General features: G+C 38.1%; 2 non-coding genes across 2 annotated transcripts; one reads left to right on the forward strand and one right to left on the reverse strand.

Moving 5' to 3' along the window:
• Nucleotides 1-5,843: 5,843 nt before the first annotated feature.
• Nucleotides 5,844-5,916, forward strand: Trnav-uac (transfer RNA valine (anticodon UAC)). The gene has a single exon. It is a non-coding gene; the product is annotated as a tRNA-Val (tRNA).
• Nucleotides 5,917-10,003: 4,087 nt separating this feature from the next.
• LOC131994500 (U1 spliceosomal RNA) lies at nucleotides 10,004-10,168 on the reverse strand. The gene has a single exon (XR_009396790.1). It is a non-coding gene; the product is annotated as a U1 spliceosomal RNA (small nuclear RNA).
• Nucleotides 10,169-21,300: the final 11,132 nt, after the last annotated feature.

Below are 21,300 nucleotides of genomic sequence, written 5' to 3' on the forward strand. Positions count from 1 at the left end.
ACTGCGTTATATACCTCTTGCTGGCCACATCGATGTTTCGAGAATACCCAATCTGGTACGTTAAAATACAAAATGAGCTCAAAATGTACACATAATTAAAACCCAATCTTCAATTCGAGATTATCATAGAACCAAAACCAATAAATAGGTAGGTTAGGCTAGGTAAGGTTTAAGCGGCAATCTGTCATCAGACTCACTTAGACGTTTTCGTCCATTGTGACACCACAGTAGCAAAATAAGAAATATGCCTTTTATGAGAACCACAATGAGAAACAAAGGAATAGTAAAAAACGGACCTCCCACCGATGACGACCCACGCAAACGAAAAAACTACCATGATTTTCGGATCTGCACCTGGAATGTCCGCACTCTTTATAGAGAAGGTGCAGTATACGCGCTGGTGGATATATTAGAGAAGTACAAGACAGATATTACCGCTTTACGGGAAGTGCGATGGACTGGGAATGGCGTCACTACAACACCAAACGGTGACGAACTATACTATAGCTGCCATAACACGAGGCATGAATTTGGTTGTGGATTTGTGGTTAGTCACAGACTGAAACACCTGTCTCCAGCTTTACTCCGGTGGATGAGAGGTTAGCCACAATCCGCATAAAAGCCAAATTCTTCAACATCAGCCTTATTTGTGCCCATGCCCCGATGGAAGACCAGGACGAGCAGACCAAGTATATTTTCTACGAGCGCCTAGAGAGAGAATATGACCGTTACCCCGCCAATGGTATTGCAATTGTTCTGGGAGATTTTAATGCGAAGATAGGGAAGGAAGACATTTTTGGTCCAACAGTCGGAAAGTTTAGCCTCCACGAGATAACGTCCAGTAATGGGTTGAGGCTAATAGATTTGGACGCAGCAAAAAAAGGTTCGCACCCGCTTGAACAAGGCAAGGAATGTACGGTCTGACACTGCATGGAAGCTGGACATAGAAAAGCTGCAAACACAACACATGGCAGCGGCATACTCCACTCGACTGACCCAACTGCTTGATGAAAGCACTCCTTGTTCCGATGATATAATGGCACAGTGGCAAATTATTGCCCACTCCATGGAAAATGCCGCGAAATCCGTACTTGGGTACCGGAAGCCTCCTCCAAAAAACCCATGGTACGACCAAGAGTGTCGAGATGCTACTGAAGCCAAGAATGCGACATATAGAGCAACCCTGCAATCAGTAGGAACGCGCCAGATGAAGGAGAGGTATCATGAGAAACGTCTATTCCGTAGAAAGAAAATGAAAATGGAAAGGCGCGAATGTGAGCGAATTGAGATGTCAGGAGTCAGAATGAAGTCCGCAAATTTTACCAAAGACTTAAACATCAAATCGAGGGCTTTGGTGTAGGCACATCCTCCTCCAGAGACAAAGAAGGAAATCTGGTAACGAACACAAATAACATGCTCAGAATATGGAAAGAACATTTTACCCAACTGCTAATGTCCGACGTTGGCGGCGAAGAGGATGCCGCAAAACCAAACAATGATGATTGTATAGAATGTTTACCTCCAAGTCAGAATGAGGTCCAGGCAGCAGGAGCCGACAGGTTACTCGCTGATCTATTTAAGGCCGGAGGCGACACGCTGATAAGGGGTATGCATCAGCTTATCTGCGAAATCTGGCTAGAAGAACGCATACCCGGTGATTGGAACCTCAGCATACTATGTCCCGTACACAAGAAAGGAGACAAGACGGAATGTGCCAACTACAGAGGAATAAGTCTCCTCTACTACCTCGAGCGTATTGTGTGAAAGATTAAAACCTAAAGTCAATGACATAATTGGACCCTATCAACGCGGCTTTAGACCTGGTAAATCTACCCTGGACCAGATATTCACACTGCGCCAAATCCTGGAAAAGACCCGAGAAGGACAAATCAACACCTACCATCTCTTTGTTGACTAAAAAGGCGCTTTCGATACTCCTCTACGCTCAAAGGTATTTCAAGCCATGTCTGAGTTTGGTATCCCTGCAAAATTAATAAGACTCTGCAGGATGACATTTGCTGACACGCGTTCATCAGTAAGAATAGGAAAGAATCTCTCCGAACCATTCAATACCAAACGAGGCTTCAGACAAGGAGACAGCCTATCGTGTTATCTCTTTAACATCCTGCTGGAGAAGATTATACGAGTTGCAGATGTGAATAGATATGGCACACTAATCACAAGAGAACACATGCTACTCGCCTATGCCGACGACATCGATATCATAGGTCGGTCATCGGAAGTAGTAACTGCAGCCTTCGAAAGAATCGAAAGAGAGTCAGTGAAAATGGGTCGTGCAGTAAATGGAGATAAGACGAAATGGATGGTTTCAACTCCCAAAACACCTTGTACAACCGAGCAGATAAAGAAAATTGAGAAAGTTAGGAACCACAACTTTGAGATAGTCAGTGACTTTATCTACCTCGGCATCGCCGTAAACGAAACGAATGACGCTAGTTTTGAGATAAAGCGAAGAATAATACTGGCAAACAGATGCTACTTTGGACTAAGTAAACAGTTTAGAAACAAGGCCACCTCTCGACAGACGAAGATTACACTATACAAGACACTGATACTATCCGTGCTGTTATATGGTTCTAAAGCATGGGTACTTGTGAAAGCAGATGAGGCAGTGCTTGAAGTATTTGAGAGAAAGGTTCTTCGTAAAATATATGGACCAGTTTGCGTTAATGGAGAATATAGGCGACGTATGAACCACGAGCTGTATGAGCTGTATGACGACGATAGCATAGTTACACGCATCAAAATACAACGGCTGCGTTGGCTAGGTCATTGTCTATGATGGTCTTTTTAAAGTGGGTGGCAAAGATGGTCACCCCTAACGTGGGCAACGCAAAAGGGGTTGGATGTGGTATGAACCGCATCCATTGAACACTAATTATTATTGCAGTCTGATCATAGACAGTAAAATTGAGAATGTATTTGTAAATTTAGCGTCATTTGTAATAGTATAAAAGCCCTTCAGGCCTTGATTCTTTCCATTTTTGCTTGGACAACTTAACTAAACACGTAAGGTTAACCTTTATAACTTGTTAAATTTTTATAATTTTTTTCCTTTATTTTATAAGCGAATAAACATTACACAAACATTTGTCATCAATCATTTAAACAATCAATTGTCTTGTTATTTGTCTTGGGTGCCGACTAGGATTGTATTATTGCCTTTTGATTGGTAACTTGTTTGGTTTATTCACTGCCGTCAGCCATAAGCAAAGAGAACAGTCATGTAGTCAACATGGATGAAGAAGCTCCAGCAAAGAAGTCTTTTGAAGCCAAACACGGTGGTACACGCCGAAAGCCCGATGGAAAGATCAAGTGGTGGGAGACACCTCGAAACTTGATGTCAGAGATTTTAGAATGAGCGCAGAAGATCGAGGCGCTTGGAACGCTATTCTACATTTGGCTAGTGGAACAAATGATCTGTCATAGCCAATTAAAGCAAAGTAAAGCAAGCCTTCTAGTTCCTACCGTTGTACCCTGTCTAAATATAGTAGCCAGAAGGGTCGTTAGGTTAGGTTAAGTTTAAGTGGCAGTCTGCCATCAGACTCACTTAGACGTTTTCGTCCATTGTGATACCACAGGATGATGGTTCAACACTTTTATCAAAAAGCTTTTATCAAAGGCATAACTGAGCCGCCTACATTGTGGGCAAAAGTCACTGAATTTAAACGACTTATTTGGTATAAAATAAGTAAAATCATTGTTTATTTTCATTGGCAACGGGATTCTAAAAGGTTGTTGTTTAACAATAATGGACAAAAGTAGGTTTGTGTTTATTGTTTATTGAAATTATGGCGCCGCCGTTTGGTGATTCTTCTATAACGGCGTCAATAGTATCTTTACCTGGCATGAGTTTTGTTCATCATTTGCATGTAAACAATAGGAAAAAATAGAAGCAAATTTGCATTTGCATTCATTTTTTGTGAAGAAATGGTTCGTTAAAAAGGTTCCATGTACAAAACTTCCTTAAATTGGGGAAAAATTAATACAGATGGCTGTAAAATTACATTACTTGTCTTACTCGCCGTGTTTAACTCTTTTTCCAAAGCAAAGGCTTGTACTATATTCGCTTTTCGCGATATTTTTCGCCGATTAACTTTTCTTGATAATAGATTTTAAAGCTAAAAAACTTGCTGGTTTCATTCAATAATACATTCCCTCAAAAGTTATTGTAAAATTTTAATAAAATTGTTATTATGTTATGTTATCATTGTTATTTTTGTAATGTTTCAGAAAAGCAATCGCGGTAAAATGCCTTTCAATGGTGAAAAACGATAATAGTAACAGCCACAAGGCTTAAAATACATATATCCATATTGCAATATTCGCATCATTGCAAAACATTTAAAGGTGCCCTCATTTGTACAACAACCGCGAATCATTTGGTGCAAAGCCACACAAAAAAATGTGTGTGCGTGTGTGTATACGTTTGCGTACATGAGCAGAGAATATGCAAGAAAAAAGACAACATCAAGGAGAGTGCAAACAAAAATCTGACATCTTAATAACGTCAAATCTAACCTGCGGTTAACACCTGTTCGCGTGAGAACCTCTTTTTTAATCCGCCTTGAGTTCGCATTTGCAATAGAACTTCTAGCAGTAATGGAAAATATTTATTACGCAAAAAATTATTATTTTCTGGCTTTTTCCTGTATTATAATGTGGGGTGCACATCTTGTTTACTTTAGATTTGTGACAAACGTCAAAATTTGTCCGTGTTAGAAAAAATGGTCGATTGGCACAGCAAAATTATTTTTTTTTTTTTGTCACCAGTTGAAAAAACTACCCCCTATGTAATTTTTACATCTTACCATAGGAGATTGCTGTCATTCGACACATGCTCAAAAGTACCAAAATATGCAACTGTTTTCAAGAAATGTATGTATGTATGGACGTGTGTGTAATGCACATTCATGTATACGCATGTACGCTTGTGTATATTACTGCAATACCCAAAAACGCAGTGTAAGCGGACAGGATTTGTTTTTGGATTTAGTTAAATCTAAATCTTTAAAATTTCAATGTAAACGTGCTATAAAAGATGTCCCGCACACAAAAGCATGTTTTTAGGGGTTTTCTAACACTTTCCAAATAATAAATGTTTAATCATAAATGTGCTTTCGGCAGCCCAAACAAAATCTTTTAGGGCCAAGTTGAACAACTTTGAAGGAAAATTTTGTACACAATCTAGATAACACGTCATCTTAACCCATACAAAATTTCATGAAAATATCTTTATCCGTTCACATATGACAGATTTATTTCCACTATTTTTTTTTTTTTTTGCATCCGACTGTGCCCCGTTTACCGAGACGACGTAAATCGAGGTATTCTGTAGTACGATTTAAACTTTAAATCGTATTGGGTTGCCCAAAAAGTAATTGCGGATTTTTCATATAGTCGGTGTTGACAAATTTTTTCACAGCTTGTGACTCTGTAATTGTATTCTTTCTTCTGTCAGTTATCAGCTGTTACTTTTAGCTTGCTTTAGAAAAAAAGTGTAAAAAAAAGTATATTTGATTAAAGTTCATTCTAAGTTTTATTAAAAATGCATTTACTTTCTTTTAAAAAATCCGCAATTACTTTTTGGGCAACCCAATAAATTAAATCATAAAAACCTCATCATTAAAACCACCACATCTTAGTAGAAATTGAAACTATCCCTGCAAAAGCAAAAGTCTGGTAATACTGTTTTTTCCGTTGCTATTCATGTGCCATATGTCATGTGTGTATACTTGCAATGTGAATGAAATGTGGTGAGATACTATTTTTATTTGTGTAAGATGATTATATTAATATGATTTGACTTTGACTCACCATGTGGTTCCATAGTGTAGCGGTTATCACGTCTGCTTTACACGCAGAAGGTCTCCAGTTCGATCCTGGATGGAACCAGGATGAGTTTTTTTAATTTAATTTAATTCTATGTTTCAGTATGGACATGCATTTGAAAAAATATTCTTCGTTTGCCAATTCGAAAGCAGTGAAACTTTGCAACAAAAGAAAAAGGAGAGAATAATTTCAACGGATTTATTTTATTTATTATTGAATAAGAGACAGTTGGCATAGCAGTAGTTCGAATTAAACTTGAACGCATACGTACTCGTATGTACATATGGACATTTGGCAAAACAACATATCTTCAAAATACAATTTTTTTATTTGAATCTTTGAAAAAGGGGCAACTACTTAATTTGTTCTTTTTTATCATATGCAATCGGAGATATGTCAACTTGAAGTATTGGATAACTTTGGGGCCATAAACGATAGAAAGATCCTGGTAAGAAAGAAAGAACCGCCTTCCAAAGATACATCTGCACCAAAAATCCCCTCTCAAAATGTTTTTCCCCTAAGAAAACCCCCAAAGAAAAAAATATACTGATAAGTTTTCTTATATATAAAATTTAATTTTTGCCCACAATCAAGGGATTGCTGAATTTTAATTATGTCATAGAAGGGCCTAAGATGTCTAATCGGGAGATATTATATCAGATTATAATCCGACTTGAACTTGGCACGATTGTTAGAGGTCGTAACAGTACACTACGTACATTTCAGCCCAATAGGATACAAATTGCACATTCTAGGGGTTTTGAAGCAAGCAATGGTGAACTATTAGAAACCTCCAAAAGAGTTCTCAGGACAAACATTTTTGGCCCTTATATAACGCGTATCGAATGCAAGGAATCCCCATTTTTTTGAGATGTATCTGAGATTACATCAGCGATGGAATTTTTGATTGTACATTCCCCAAGAGTTGTCGCACTGCGGCACCTCGTTCGGACTCGGCTATAAAAAGCAGGTCCCTTATCACTGAATTTAAACTTGAATCGGATAGCATCTAGGTTGATTTAAAAAGGTAACATCATAAGCCCAGCTGATAACATTTTCCAGTTTCAGAGTTGTATCAAAATACATTCCTATGTCAAATGGTTTTTTAAGATTAAAAGTTTTATCAACATTTTCTTTACTTTTTCACATGTTTAATGTTTAAATTTGAAATTTATTCGTATGAAATCACAAATCTCTTAATTTTTTGGCTGCTGCACGTGACAATGCAAATTTAAACTAAAATGTCAATTTAACGTGTACATAAGTTTGACAGAAAAGCGGGAATTTCCAACACTTTTTCCTCAAGGTTGTATCGTTGTTGTTGGACTTATAACTTTACGTTCTTAAATCTACCTAGGATAACATTAATTTATATGTGAAAAGTTGTCTCTGCTCCTTATTGGAATGTTCATGAGCAAATTTGTATTACATTGATAGTAATCCAAAAACATAACACAACAAAAACCCCTCTCAGGGGAAATTTCCCAAAGAGGTTTTTCTGTGCTTGGGGAGGAACTTTGGGAGCGGGATTTTGATGGGAGAAAAAGTACCAAATTGGGGATTTTCTAGGGGAAATTCCATCAACAAAACATCGACATTTATTTCCTTGAGTATAGGAATTTTCCTTGCTTAGTGCCGGCGAATATTGTTGGATTGGATGGGATTTAATAGAGATCATATTCACCTACACTGGTGTTTACTGTATAAACGTATCTCCCAAGATGAGTAATTGCAAAGGAATACAGACATACGGCCGTATTAACAAAACTAAATGAAGAATAGGCAGTTCTACATAGGAAATTTGTTAAATAAACCTATTTCAAAGCTACATTAAATTTTGTGAATGCCGTTGATAGGTTTTAGTCCATCATACTTAAACTGCAACCCCTATTCACAAAACTCGTGTCCGTCCGAAATCACGATAGTGGTCGAACGAATTAGCTATCTTCTTGAAATTTTGGCCATTTGGTTAAAATTTCGACATAGCTCTCATATAAAACGATTAGTGGTTAGAAGTCAATGGATTTCTTAGAACCCCTAGATATTGTATTTTTGATCCGAATGGGCTGAAATGCGCGTAGTGTTCTGTTACGACTTCTAACAATCGTGCCAAATATGTTCCAAATCGGGTTTTAACGTGATATAATAGCTCCTATATAAACCGAATAAAACTATTTTCCGATTTTAAATCTTGAGTCAACTGAAATTTTGCACGTAGTTTTCTTTATTTCTTACAATGACAAAATTAAAATGCACCAATTTTTTAGTTGTGGACATAAAACTTATTTTTTTATAAAAAAATTTAATATTTATTTTTCTTCAGGGAAAAAAAGATCTGACAAACGTAGTAAAATGTTTTTTATAAATTACACCTTAGCTGCCATTTCACACATCAACAGATATGTCATATGTGAGCTTTCCAATTGGTCATGTGGCGGCTACGGACACTGTGTCATCCATGAAGATATCTGTATCCGTTCTTAATTGATACACTAATTTTTTCCAGTCCCACTGTGCGTCACATGTTTATTTGCCCAGCCAGACCCACCTCTAATCCCATGACAGCATCTACTCTCTTTAACAAATTCAAAGGAACGGTGTTTTAATTTTTCAAATAATTTCGCAAATTTTGCCCTTGCCTTCTAATGTAGAAAAACCGACTTGAGGTAAAATTGCAACATCATTTCGCGAGTTTTCTGTACCTGAACAACAAATTTAATAATTACCAACAAACAATAATTTTATTTTTTACTAACCTCTGCCTTTTTGATCCATTTTGGTGTTAGCTTTTGTATTTTCATGTAACAGTTCCTTTTCATAAAACAGCTGATCTTTAGAAACATCTGTTCAAAGTTACAAATTTCTGCTCGCAAAAAATTCCCAGTAGAAATTTGCAAGTCTCTTTTTTCGAACTATCAAAATTTGCTCTCTTCTGCTGGCAAATTAAAAACGCGAACGACTTCCAGTAAAATTTGTGCAAATTTTTGAGTTCCTTAACACAGCCTTATGTCAAGAAATCAATTGTTTTGATACGCTTCGATTTGCGTTCTCTTCCAGTATCGAGCTTGTTTTAACTTTATAAAAAACGAGTACAAACAACGAATTTGAAATTCCAAAAACAGCCAAACACTCAGTTTTAAAGGTACAAAAACAAATGAAAACTAGTGCATGTAGTACTTTTTATATGTTGAACTTATCTGGAAATCTAGTCAGACCTTAATTTAGATACCAATTAAAATAGCAATTTAGAACCTTGTGAGATTTTCCTACCATAGGACAAAAGATTTGTATTTCCACATCTTTAAAAGGCCATATCGGATAAAAGATTATATGGGAGTTATATCGTTCCACCTGTTCCAATTATAATGACACATAGTGGGACGTCAAATAGAACATCTCACGCCCTAGATTGTAGTGATGTGACCAAAATTGTGGATTACTGCCTTAAAAGTCCATATCGGATGAAATATACACACTGGAGCTTTATCTAAATTAGGACCGATTTTAATGAAATTTTGCGCTCGTACTGGGACGTCACTTTAAACGTCTCATATAAAATCGGTCGAAAATTGTGGATTCTACAGCCTTAAAAGGCCATATCGGATAAAAGATATATATGGTAGCTATATCTAAATCGATTTTTATGAAATTTTGGACACTTATGAAGGCGTCAAATAAAGTACCCAGTGCCAAATTTTGTGAAGATCGGACGAAAATTGGGGCTTCTACAGCTTTAAAAAGCCATATCGGATGAAAGATATATTATGGGAGCTAAACCTAAACCGATTTTTTCAAAATCAATAGCGTTTGTCCCTGGAACAAAAAAGTAACATGCGCAAAATTTCGTGACAATCGAGCAACAAATAAGACCTGCACTTTGATCATCAACAAGAATACATGGACTCACAGACTTGGGCTAAATCGAATCAGAAAGTGATTCTGAGTCGATCGTACTTATCAGTGGGTCGGCTTTTCTCCTTCTTAGCGTTGCAAACTAATGCACTAAAAATCCATAATACCCCTTGTCCCACAGTGATGGTGTATAGTATAAAGAACTAACATCAAAAGGAGCTAAGTGCGCCAACTTAAAACAAAAGCGATGGTTTCTTACTTTTTCCCTATTATTAAATTCTCAGATTTATAGATAAATGTCGGGACGGCGCGTACGCCATTCCCGGCTACCAAAAATTACACGCACGAGTTATTCGCATTAGGAATAATCGCGGAGGTCAACTCAGCCGAATGTGCAATGGCCAAGCCTCACTCCGGGGGAACCGCCTTCGTGATCACGGTAACCCCTACGCCAGGTAAGTATGCTTTGCTCCGCTCAAAGCCAAATACTTCAAGCACTATGAATGCGAACCCAATGAGAATTATACCATAAAGTACGACACAAAACCGAGTGTAATGATGCGTCAAATAATTTTCATACATACAACTTGTGTTGTAAATTTTGATTTTCAGCTTTGTGCCAGCAAATGAAGCCAAACACATATAGAGATGGTGAATTTTTCATTCAGTCGTTGTGTTGTGTATCTATATTTAACCTCCAATAGCAGCATGGTGCCGGACAGCCAATGAGTTGAGATGTTTTTATTATAAGGGGTACTCATACTATTGTTGGTTGAGAAATATTTTAATAATTTATACATATGTTGAAATTTCACAGCGTCCAATAATTTCCGATGATTTAAAGGTCTATTTTAAAAATATTTTATTTTAAAAAAATTTTCATATATATTCAGTTTTAATTGAATTTTTTATGAGTGCCATTAATGTTTTAAAAATGCATACATTTGTTGTTCTGTATTTATCAACACAGAATTTACCATTCATGTCGTTGCCAGACATTTGTTTGAAGCCAATTTGTGTCCGGGATTTGTTATTTACCAGGCAGCAAGACAAATGAGCTTTACCATATAAAACTCAATTTTATGGACTGTTCCGGTAGCAGCAATGGCAAGAATTTTGCGAATTCAACTTTATTTTATGTTGGGGTAATCGTAAATCGCAAACATTTTCTGTCTTTAAATTGGACAGACTTAACTCTGCGATTTGATAATAATGCATTGATTTCTTTATAATTATGATTGCCTTGCTTCATATCTAAAGAATTAAATCAAATCTAAATAATCCATTTGTATGTAGTTTTACATAGAATTTTGATACATTTAGGATAACAACAAATTCACCGCTGTCGCTGTTGGTATATTTTGCGAATTCAGGTTGGTACTATATTCGGGTTTCGCGGTGAAACTCCATAAAAAACAATAGCGGAAATATTTATGAAAAGTTTCGCTATGACTTGTTTTTTCATCTAGGGAAAATTACCATTTCACGACGTCCAAAAAAAGCACAATCACAGTCGCTGCGCGACAAGTCCTTTCCTTACGTAAAATAAACGCAATCGCCAAATTTCTAATTGTAACTAAGTGTTTGTTAGTGATCTGGCTCACATATACTTAGGGTTGGTATCCTATTCTGCTTAATAGCCGCTGAAATTTGTAATTGTTCCGCGAGCGCAATTTTATGTTTTTTTCTTAAATAAGCAAGGAATAAGTAAAAGCGTGCTAAGTTTGACCGAGCCGAATCTTATATACCCTCCACCATGAATCGTATTTGTCGAGTTCTTTTCCCGGCGTCTCTTCTTAGGCAATAAAAGGATAAAAAAAAAGATTTGATCTGCTATTAGAGCGATATCAAAATATGGTCCGGTTCGGACCACAATTAAATTATATTTTGGAGACCTGTGTAAACTGTTAGTCAATTCGAATAAGAATTGCGCCCTTTCGAGGCTCAAGAAATAAAATAGAGAGTTCGATTTTGTATGGGAGCTGTATCTGGCTATAGACCGATTCATAATAAACACGTACATATGTTGATCGTCATGAGAGGATCCGTCTTACAAAATTTCAGGTTAGTCGGATAATAATTGCGACCTCTAGAGGCTCAAGAAGTCAAGATCACAGATCGGTTTATATGGCAGCTGTATCCGGTAATGGACCGATTTGAACCTTATTTGGCACAGTTGTTGAAAATCATAATAAAATACGTCATGCAAAATGTCATTCCAATCGGATAAAAATTGCGCACTCTAGAGGCTCAAGAAATCAAGTCCCCAGATCGGTTTATATGACAGCTATATAAGGTTATGGACCGAATTGTACCATACTTGGCACAGTTGTTGAAAGTCATAGCGAAACATGTCGTGCAAAAGTTCATTTAAATCGCATAAGAATTGCGCCCTCTAGACGCTCAAAAAGTCAAGACCCAAGATTGGTTTATATAACAGCTATATCAGATTATGAACCGATTTGAAACATACTTGGCACAGTTATTGGATATCATAACAAAACACGTCATGCAAAATTTCGTTCCAATCTGATAAGATTTGCGCCCACTAGAGGCTCAAGAAGTCAAGACCCAAAATCGGTTTATAGGGCAGCTATATCAAAACATGGACCGATATGGGTAATTTACAATCACAACCGACTTACACTAATAAGTATTTGTGCAAAATTTCAAGCGGCTGGCTTTACTCATTCGAAAGTTAGCGTGCTCTCGACTGATAGACAGACGGACATGGCTAGATCGACATAAAATGTCTCGACGATCAAGAATATGTATACTTTATGGGGACAAAAAAAAAAAAAAAAAAAAAAAAAAAAAAACAGAATGACGAAATTAGTATACCTCCATCCTGTGGTGGAGGGTATAATAACGAACCATTAGTGTTCAAAAACCAATAATAAAAATGATGCCGGCGATAGTTTCAAGTGTTGCCAATAATAGTTTTTTTTTTTTGCCATTTTCCCCATTATAAACAGAGTACTACTTTTCCGCCTATTTTCAGCCAACGTTTCGCCGACGTTTTTTTTGTATGGAGTTTGACAGCATTCCGCTTGAAAAGCTGAACAGAATATTCAGCGTTACTCAGGATGGAAAACTTTTTGTTATTTGTGGATGCATAATAAGAAAGAATTTGTATATAAATATAAATAAATATACTTCTAAAATAAATAAAAAATGTTTTTTTCATGGCAAGCTATTGCAAAAAATCTGTACGAAGAAATAACAGTTGTGAAAGCTTGTGTTTTGCATTTGGTCTTGCAATTACAACATTATTTTGAAGCAAGATGCTGGCAAAGGCTCTTGGAAAGTTGTACTTATTTAACCAATGAATATACTTCAAATTACAAATAAAAGCTGCTTTCGTTCCTTTTTAATATTTTTGTGTTTCATTATTTATAAATTTGGAAGGGGTGGGTTTTGGCATGACATATTACCAGGTAGTGTACCGTAAACAGCTGAGTGCAATTTTTTCTTGCGAAGGGCACTATCTGTCAAGGAGTTGTCGCTGTGTGTGTGCGTTATAAGCTGTGTTCGGGAACTCGAAAATTTTTAAAAATTTTTATTGGAAGTCGTTCGCGTACTTTATTTGCCAGCAGAAGAGAGCGCGAGAGAGGGCAAATTTTGACAGTTAGAAAATAGAGAACCTGCAAATTTCTACAAGGACTTTTTTGCCAACAGAAAGACTATATGAATATGGCATGGCAGCAGCTAGGTTTCAGGTACAGAATAGTCGACAAATGAAGTTGTAATTTCAAGTCGGGTGTTCCACATTAGAAGGTAAGTACAAAATTTGCGGAATTATTTGGAAAATCTTAAAAAATTAAAACATTGTATCCTTCAATTATCAATTATCGGTTTCTTAAGTGTTTTGATGGAATCATCCTCTTCGAAGAGCTACGATGAAACCAACACCGTTCCTTTGAATTTGTTAAGGAGGGAAGATGCTGCCATGGGATTGAGTGGGTATAGCTGGGCAGTTTAACAAGTGACGCACAGTGCAAATTAGTCTGCCAATTATGAACGGATACAGATATCTTCAATGATAACAAAGTGTCCGTAGCCGCCACATAAGCAAATAGAAAGCTCCCTTAGCCTCACATAAGTGGTCGTAGCAATTTATCTAGCCACAATACCCAAAAGCATTAGATGGTTAGTCCAATGTATCTTTGTCAGCACAACAAGTGTACTTTTGTATACGGTAATGGCATGTAAAGTAGTCCTATGCAGCCTTCGAAATGCATGCTGATGCTCGGCGAATGGAAATTGTCCAACGAGAGGAGCGGGAGGAGCAGCCCCTCATGCGTCTTGGTTACTGTTAAGAGATGGGAGATCGGTCTGTACGACTCCCCCTTGTTCGTGTCCTTTTCAGATTTCAGTAGCGGGATCACACTGCCCATCTTCCAAACATCGGGTACTATAATAGTGTTCAAATAGGCTGAAGACAGTTGTAAGGTAATCGACTCCAGGCAGATCCAGATTCCCCAGCATCAGCATAGAGATTCTGTCTGGAACCAGCGCCTTGCGCGACTTGGCGCCACGGATGACATTCGTAGCTTCATGCACGGTTTTTGTAGCAGTGTGTTGTATACTGAAGGAATCCATCGGGCCAATGCGGTACGTAGAACCGGCTCCCTTGGAATTGCACGGTAGTTTGTGATGGCTGTCCAGCAGCACGGAGATCATGGATATACAAATGGCTTCCCATCTAGCCTTCTCACTCTCGGGCCAATTGAAGTTTATCTAAGGAAAATATCTCACAAGTATCGCCAGCATTTTTTATTTAAAACAAATTGTTTTCCAAGCAAGCCAATAAATAACCAACCAAAACAAAAATCAGCTGTTTTCTGCAAATTTTCACTGGAAGTCTTTCGCGTACTTTTGCTTGCAAATTTTTAAAGAGAGTGAAGTGGCCCTTACTCTCCTGCAAATTTTTAATTGAAAAGTACGCGAACAGACTTGTAGTAATATGGTTCATTACACACACAAACAACGAAAAATAGCGAGAACTAGCATACTTAATATCAAAGTTGCACTAATCACTGAGTTTGACAGCTATTGTTCTCAATATTTTGTTGCTGAGCAACTGCCACTACCTGTAAATGAATATATCTTGGGTTTTGGTTGAAATTACAACATTATACAATATATGAATTTGAGAGCGGGTACACACAAACGCCCATTTGTGTGTACACATAAGAATGATTGAAACCAGTCGGCCGCTTTTTGCCTTCCACCGACTGTTGGTTTTTCCAAGATATATTGATTTACAGATAGTAGCAGTTGCCCAACAACAAAATATTGTGTTCACTATCTGTCAAAATCAGTGATTAGTGCAACTCTGATTTTGAGTATGTTACTAGTCCGCACCATTTTTTGATGTTTCTGTGTGTTATAGTTCATAACTATAATACACACACACAACCAAAACTCGTAAACAGATAATGCACTTCGCAAGAAAAAATGTACTCAGCTGTTTACGGTACACTACCTGGTAGTTATGTCATGGGTCCTTCTGACAAAATCTTCTTTAAAGCGTCAAATATTGAAAAATCTGGAATGAATTTCCTAAAATAACTAGCGAGTCCTAGGAAGCTTTGGAATACTTTAACATCTTTCGGAATTGGGAATATTAAAATGTGGCAACCTTGCAAATCAAGGAAAATATCTGTTCATTCTCAATTACGTGACCAAGAAATTACACGCACTTGAACAAAAAGTGGCTTTTCTTGAAGTTTAGGTCATGTCCATAATCCTTGCAAACTTGTACGAGTACTACCTCCCTCAAATTTCGCAAGGCCTCGACTTCGTCCGTCTTTCGATGGAATAATAACGTCGTCGACGTTAGGAAAAATTGTGTTAGTAAACCTCTGAAACGCAGCAGGTGAGTTGGCACTTTACAAAAATGGTATTGCCCGTTGTGAGTAACAAATGGAAATATATGTACGTTTTTCAGGTCAATTGTGCTCAACACCGTGGCATCTTGCAGTCGGGCTAACTGATCTTCGATGAGTGGGAGGGGTTATCGAGCTTTAACTATGATTCATGCGTCTAAAATCAAATCATAGTCTATACGAACCGTCCTTTACTTTACTAAATGTTTTCTTAAGGGTGGTAGTATATTCGCTTTTAGCGAAATTGGTAAAAATGTACTTTATAGGGCCGATTTCGCTGAAACTTGGTATGTAGACGTGGGTTGACCTCAGGAACACGAATCTGAAATACTTTTTTGGGACGAAAACCCGCGGACCCCCCCAGGGGCCAAAACCCCCACGACGTTAATAAATCTCCGGGCCTAGACGGTAAATCAAGACTTGTTCTTTGTAAGTGTTCTTTGACGCTTGCTCGTCCACTAGGCAACCTTTTCAACCTTGCTTACCGTGCGGGAGTTTTCCCGGCACGTTGGAAGGTTGCGAACGTTCAGCCTATCCCCAAAAAAAAGGTGGGGCGAACAACCCTGCGAATTACCGGCCAATTACAATATGCTCTGCGCTCATCATCTTGTCAGATACAGATACGAGTCCAGTGACCTTCTAAGCGACAGACAGTATGGGTTCCGCAGAAATATCTCTACGGGATACCTAATGGCATTTTTGTCGGAACGATAGAGTCGCTCTATCCACCTGTTTGGTGAGAGTATTTGATAGGTTTTTTTCTGGCACGGTGCACTTTTATCAAAGCTTGTCGCTTTGGAGTCGGTTATAACTTCGTTCGATTTATATCGAGCTTTCTCAGAGTTCGCACTATACGAGTTCTTGTAGATGGGTTCTCATCAGATGAGTATTCATTGACCGCAGGTGTGCCACAAGGCTCTGTCCTTTCTCCTTCCCTTTCCCTTATTGTCCTTATTTTCATTGATGATCTATTGGGTCAGACTTGGAATCCAGTCTACTCATTTGCCGATGACAGTAGTTTGTGTCATTCATATTCATTCGACCATAGGCCCAGTCCCCAAGAAATTGTAGACAGGAGGCGCATTATATGGAATATAACTCTCATATATGGGGAAATTGCAAAGTTTGCCCATGAACATTCCGCTAAGGAACAGGCGCAAACTTCTTACATATCAATGAGTGTAGTCCGCTTCAAGTTTAAGCTCAATGATAAGGGGCCTCCTTTTTATAGCCGAGTCCACGGAGTGCCGCAGTGCGACACCTCTTTGGAGAGAAGTTTTACCTCAAAAATGTTGCCAGCATTAGGAGAGGAAAACCATCGCTGAAAATATTTTTTCTGATGGTCTCGCCTGGATTCGAACCCAGGCGTTTAGCGTCATAGGCGAACATGCTAACCTCTGCGCTACGGTTTCCTCCCATATATGGGCAGGGGCTCCAAAATCATCTTTGGAGCTACTTGACCGGGTGCAACGGAGAAATGGTGTTGTTTGGGGACAGTAGGGCATTCAACTCTATTGCTTCTCTTGAATATCGTCGAAATGTGGGTAGCGTTATATTGCTCTGTCGTTGTTTTCATGGCGTGTGTCCCAGGGATATTCGTCTCCTTATCCCTGACGTTAGGATGTTCTATAGGAATACAAGACTTGCCAGAAACTCACACCCGTTTGTAATTGATTGGCCTGTCGATCGAACCATGCATTACCGAGAAAATTCATTTTGCGCCCGAACCATTCGTATGTGGAATCGACTTCCGGCTAATTTCTTTCCCACCAACATTGACGTTCAGAAATTTAAGAAGACTATCAATAAACACTACTTCCTCTTTCCCCCTCCAAACCTTAACTCTCCTAATTGCCGCAATGCACTGCATATATAGGGGACATCCCCCGCGTGTTGGTTACGTGAAAAAAAAAACTTTGCGGAAAGTGGTCCGACCGCTAACCCTAGGCAATATGGGTATTAGATGAAAGGTACTAACGATTATGGAGATTAAGAATATGCATGTCCAAATTAAACACGTCCAAAAATTGAACCGGGAAGAAGCTGCGGGGTCTTGAGAATTTTGAACCCCGCTCACCCTAGGCAATATGGGTGTTAAATGAAAGGTATTAACGATTACAGAGATTACGAATATGCACAAGTATCTCTAAAAATTGGAGCCAGGAAGGACCTGCGGGGTCTTGAGAATTTCGAACGCTGTTAACATAGGCAAAATGGGTATCAAATGAAAGATATTAACGAGTAGATTACGATAGATATGCAAAAAAAAATAATTAAGCTCTTAAAGATCTCTAAAGAAAAAAAGAAACAATTTTAAAAAAAATCTCGCGATTTTCCTTCATTTTGCAAAAAAAAACCATATTAAAAAACGCTTTTTTTGGGGATCACCAGTGTACGTTTGGTACATTATAACATTAACATACCTATTACATTAATTGAATGAACGGTGCGTGTAGTAGTACCAAGATATATTCATTTATAGGTAGTGGCAGTTGGACAACAACAAAGTATTGAGTGCACTATCCAAGATATATTTATTTACTGGTAGTGGCAGTTGCCGAACAACAAAATATCAAAATCAGTGATTAGTGCGACTCTGATTTTGAGTATGTTACTAATTCGCGCCCTTTTCGTTGTTTGTGTGTGCCATCGTTCATAACTATAATACACACACAACCAAAACTAGTTTGTCAGATAGTGCACTTCGCGAGCTAAAAGTCACAGCTGATAACTGACAGAAGAAAGAATCAAATTACAGAGTCACAATATAATACAAACACACAACCAAAACTCGTTGATAGATAGTGTACTTCGCGAGAAAAAATTGTACTTGTAATTGTATTGTTGTCAGCTGCTTAGGATACACTACCTGGTAATTATGTCATGAGTAGTACCGTTCATTTAATTCTCACTTCTTATTTTGATTTAGATCGACACGGACTTCAGTTTCATGTTCCTTGAGTCTAAATTATTGGGTTGCCCAAAAAGTAGTTGCGGATTTTTCATATAGTCGGCATTGACAAATTTTTTCACAGCTTGTGACTCTGTAATTGTATTTTGCTTCTGTCAGTTATCAGCTGTGACTTTTAGCTTGTTTTAGAAAAAAAGTTAAAAAAAGTATATTTGATTAAAGTTCATTCTAAGTTTTATTAAAAATGCATTTACTTTCTTTTAAAAAATCCGCAATTACTTTTTGGGCAACCCAATAGTGGGATAAAAAAATTAAAAAAAAAACTCGGGGGTGCGCCCTGTAAAGTACATTTTTCCCGAGTAATTTTTTTCATTATTACTTTTTTTTAGATTAGATTTTGAAGCAAATAAGACTTGCTGATTTCATTCAGTGGGTCATTTCCTCACTACCTATGAACACTTTTTCACAGAAGTATTATGTTATCATTGAGTTTTTTGTAATGTTAACCGTGAAAATCACCTGTAAAAAACGAACATAGTATCAGCCATGACATAATTACCAGGTGGTGTGCCGTAAACAGCTGATTACAATTGTTTCTCGCGCAACTGCCACTACCTGTAAATTAATATATTGGGTTGCCCAAATATATTAATTTTTTTAAAAGAAAGTAAATGCATTTTTAATAAAACTTAGAATGAATTTTAATCAAATATACTTTTTTTACACTTTTTTCAAAAGCAAGCTATTGGGTTGCCCCAAAATTGCGTATTTTCATATAGTCGGCGTTGACAAATTTTTTCACAGCTTGTGAATCTGTAATTGCATTCTTTCTTCTGTCAGTTATCAGCTGTTACTTTAATCTTGCTTTAGAAAAAAAGTGTAAAAAAAGTATATTTGATTAAGTTCATTCTAAGTTTTATTAAAAAGCATTTACTTTCTTTTAAAAAATCCGCAATTACTTTTTGGGCAACCCAATATAAGTAACTGCAGATAACTGATAGAAGAAAGAATGCAATTACAGAGTCACAAGCTGTGAAAAAATTTGTCAACGCCGACTATATGAAAAATCCGCAGTTACTTTTTGGGCAACCCAATATATCTATAAATTCATATATCTTGTTACCAGCCGTACAAACCAAAAAACCATACGATAACATTTACTTTCTACACAAAATGTTGATGGCAGCAATGGGTCCTTTGAATCGGAATAAGTTTGCTCACCTTTAGGAGCTGGATGAGCATCGCCACCTCCACAAATAGACATGTGGCTGCAACAACAACAGTGACTTTCCAACGTTACACCTTTTATAGTTTTATATCGGCATTATCCGATTTGACTTCTATCCCCAACATTCCAACTAGGAATCACTTGCGTCAACCGCAAGTGAGATACGAATCGTGTATCAAAAATTCAGTCCGTGATAGCTCAATCCGATGGCAGCAGGTTGTACGAACCGGATTGACCCGATGGAGGCCTTCGTCGGCAAGATCTGCCGCGCCAGTGTACAACTGAGCTGTACAGTTGTAGATGTCGGTCAGCTTTTTCTTGGATAGATGCAACCATAAAGTCTTCTATCTCATCGACCTTTACTCCCCGGCTTGGCACGACAATCCCCGGCTTGGCACGACAATCCCCGGCTTGGCACGACAATATTTGGTTTGAAGTCACCTGGCGGAATTACCCTTTGAACTCCATGCACTTATTAGCAAAACCGAAATACGAACATGAGCCCGGCACGGGATAGCTGTGAGAACCGCACAGGCTGGAACATTGAGGTCCAAGCTGTGTGGTGTTTATTGCTGTCACGAGAAGATTAGCTGCGAGTTACCGGGCACATCCACACGTTTGAGACAGTGGAATGCTCCACACGGAGCAGCTACAACGGCAGTCGCGGACAATATGCGGTATCGACCTTCTCTCTTACCCTAATTTTCAGAAACTTCAGATCTCGGTGATGGGTAGTGCGATTAAAGCGAAATTTTGTGTGCTCTCTTATAGTAACCTAAAAATAATAATTTGGTAGCCCCACCCCAAGACCTACCAAATATTTATATATACAGACCAATCATGACAATATGGGACTTAAATGAAAGGTATTTAAGAGTAGAAAACGTATCTGATGTCCAATTATTGGACTAAATGTTTGGGGGACCACCCCTAAATCGGACATATTTACCGACCTTGGCAATATGGGACTCAAATGAGAAGTTTTTGCAAGTAGAATAAGAATTTGGTATCCAAATGTGGGACCAAGTTTCTGGCGGTGCACCCCTTCCGCAAAACACCCCCAAGAAGGATTTATTTACTGATCATGGCAATATGGGGCTGAAATGAAAGACATTTAAGTGTAGAATACGAATCTGATATCCAAATGTGGGACCAAGTGTAGGGGGGGGGGGGGGGGGGGCGGGTGGGGGCGCCCCTTCTAAAAACAACCCCTAAAGAGGACAAATTTACTACAATAGCAATATGGGGCTCAAATGAAAGTAAAACACGAATCTGATATCAATATTCGGGAAAGAGTGTGTATGGGGCCACCCCACCCCCATTACACCACCCATATAGGATGTATTTGCTGACCATTCTAATATGGGGCTGTAATAAGAAGTATTTTAGAGTAGAACACAAATCTGATATATATTTTCAGGGCCAAGTCATTGAACGGCCGCCCCATCTCCCAAAACACCCCCGAAACCGGTCATGTTTGCCGACTATGGAAATATGGGGCTCTAATGAAAGGTATTTGGGAGAAGACCATGAATCTGATATCAACAATTCGGAACCAACTGCCT

Source organism: Stomoxys calcitrans, chromosome 1, assembly GCF_963082655.1.
Source record: "Stomoxys calcitrans chromosome 1, idStoCalc2.1, whole genome shotgun sequence".
Lineage (NCBI taxonomy): Eukaryota > Metazoa > Arthropoda > Insecta > Diptera > Muscidae > Stomoxys > Stomoxys calcitrans.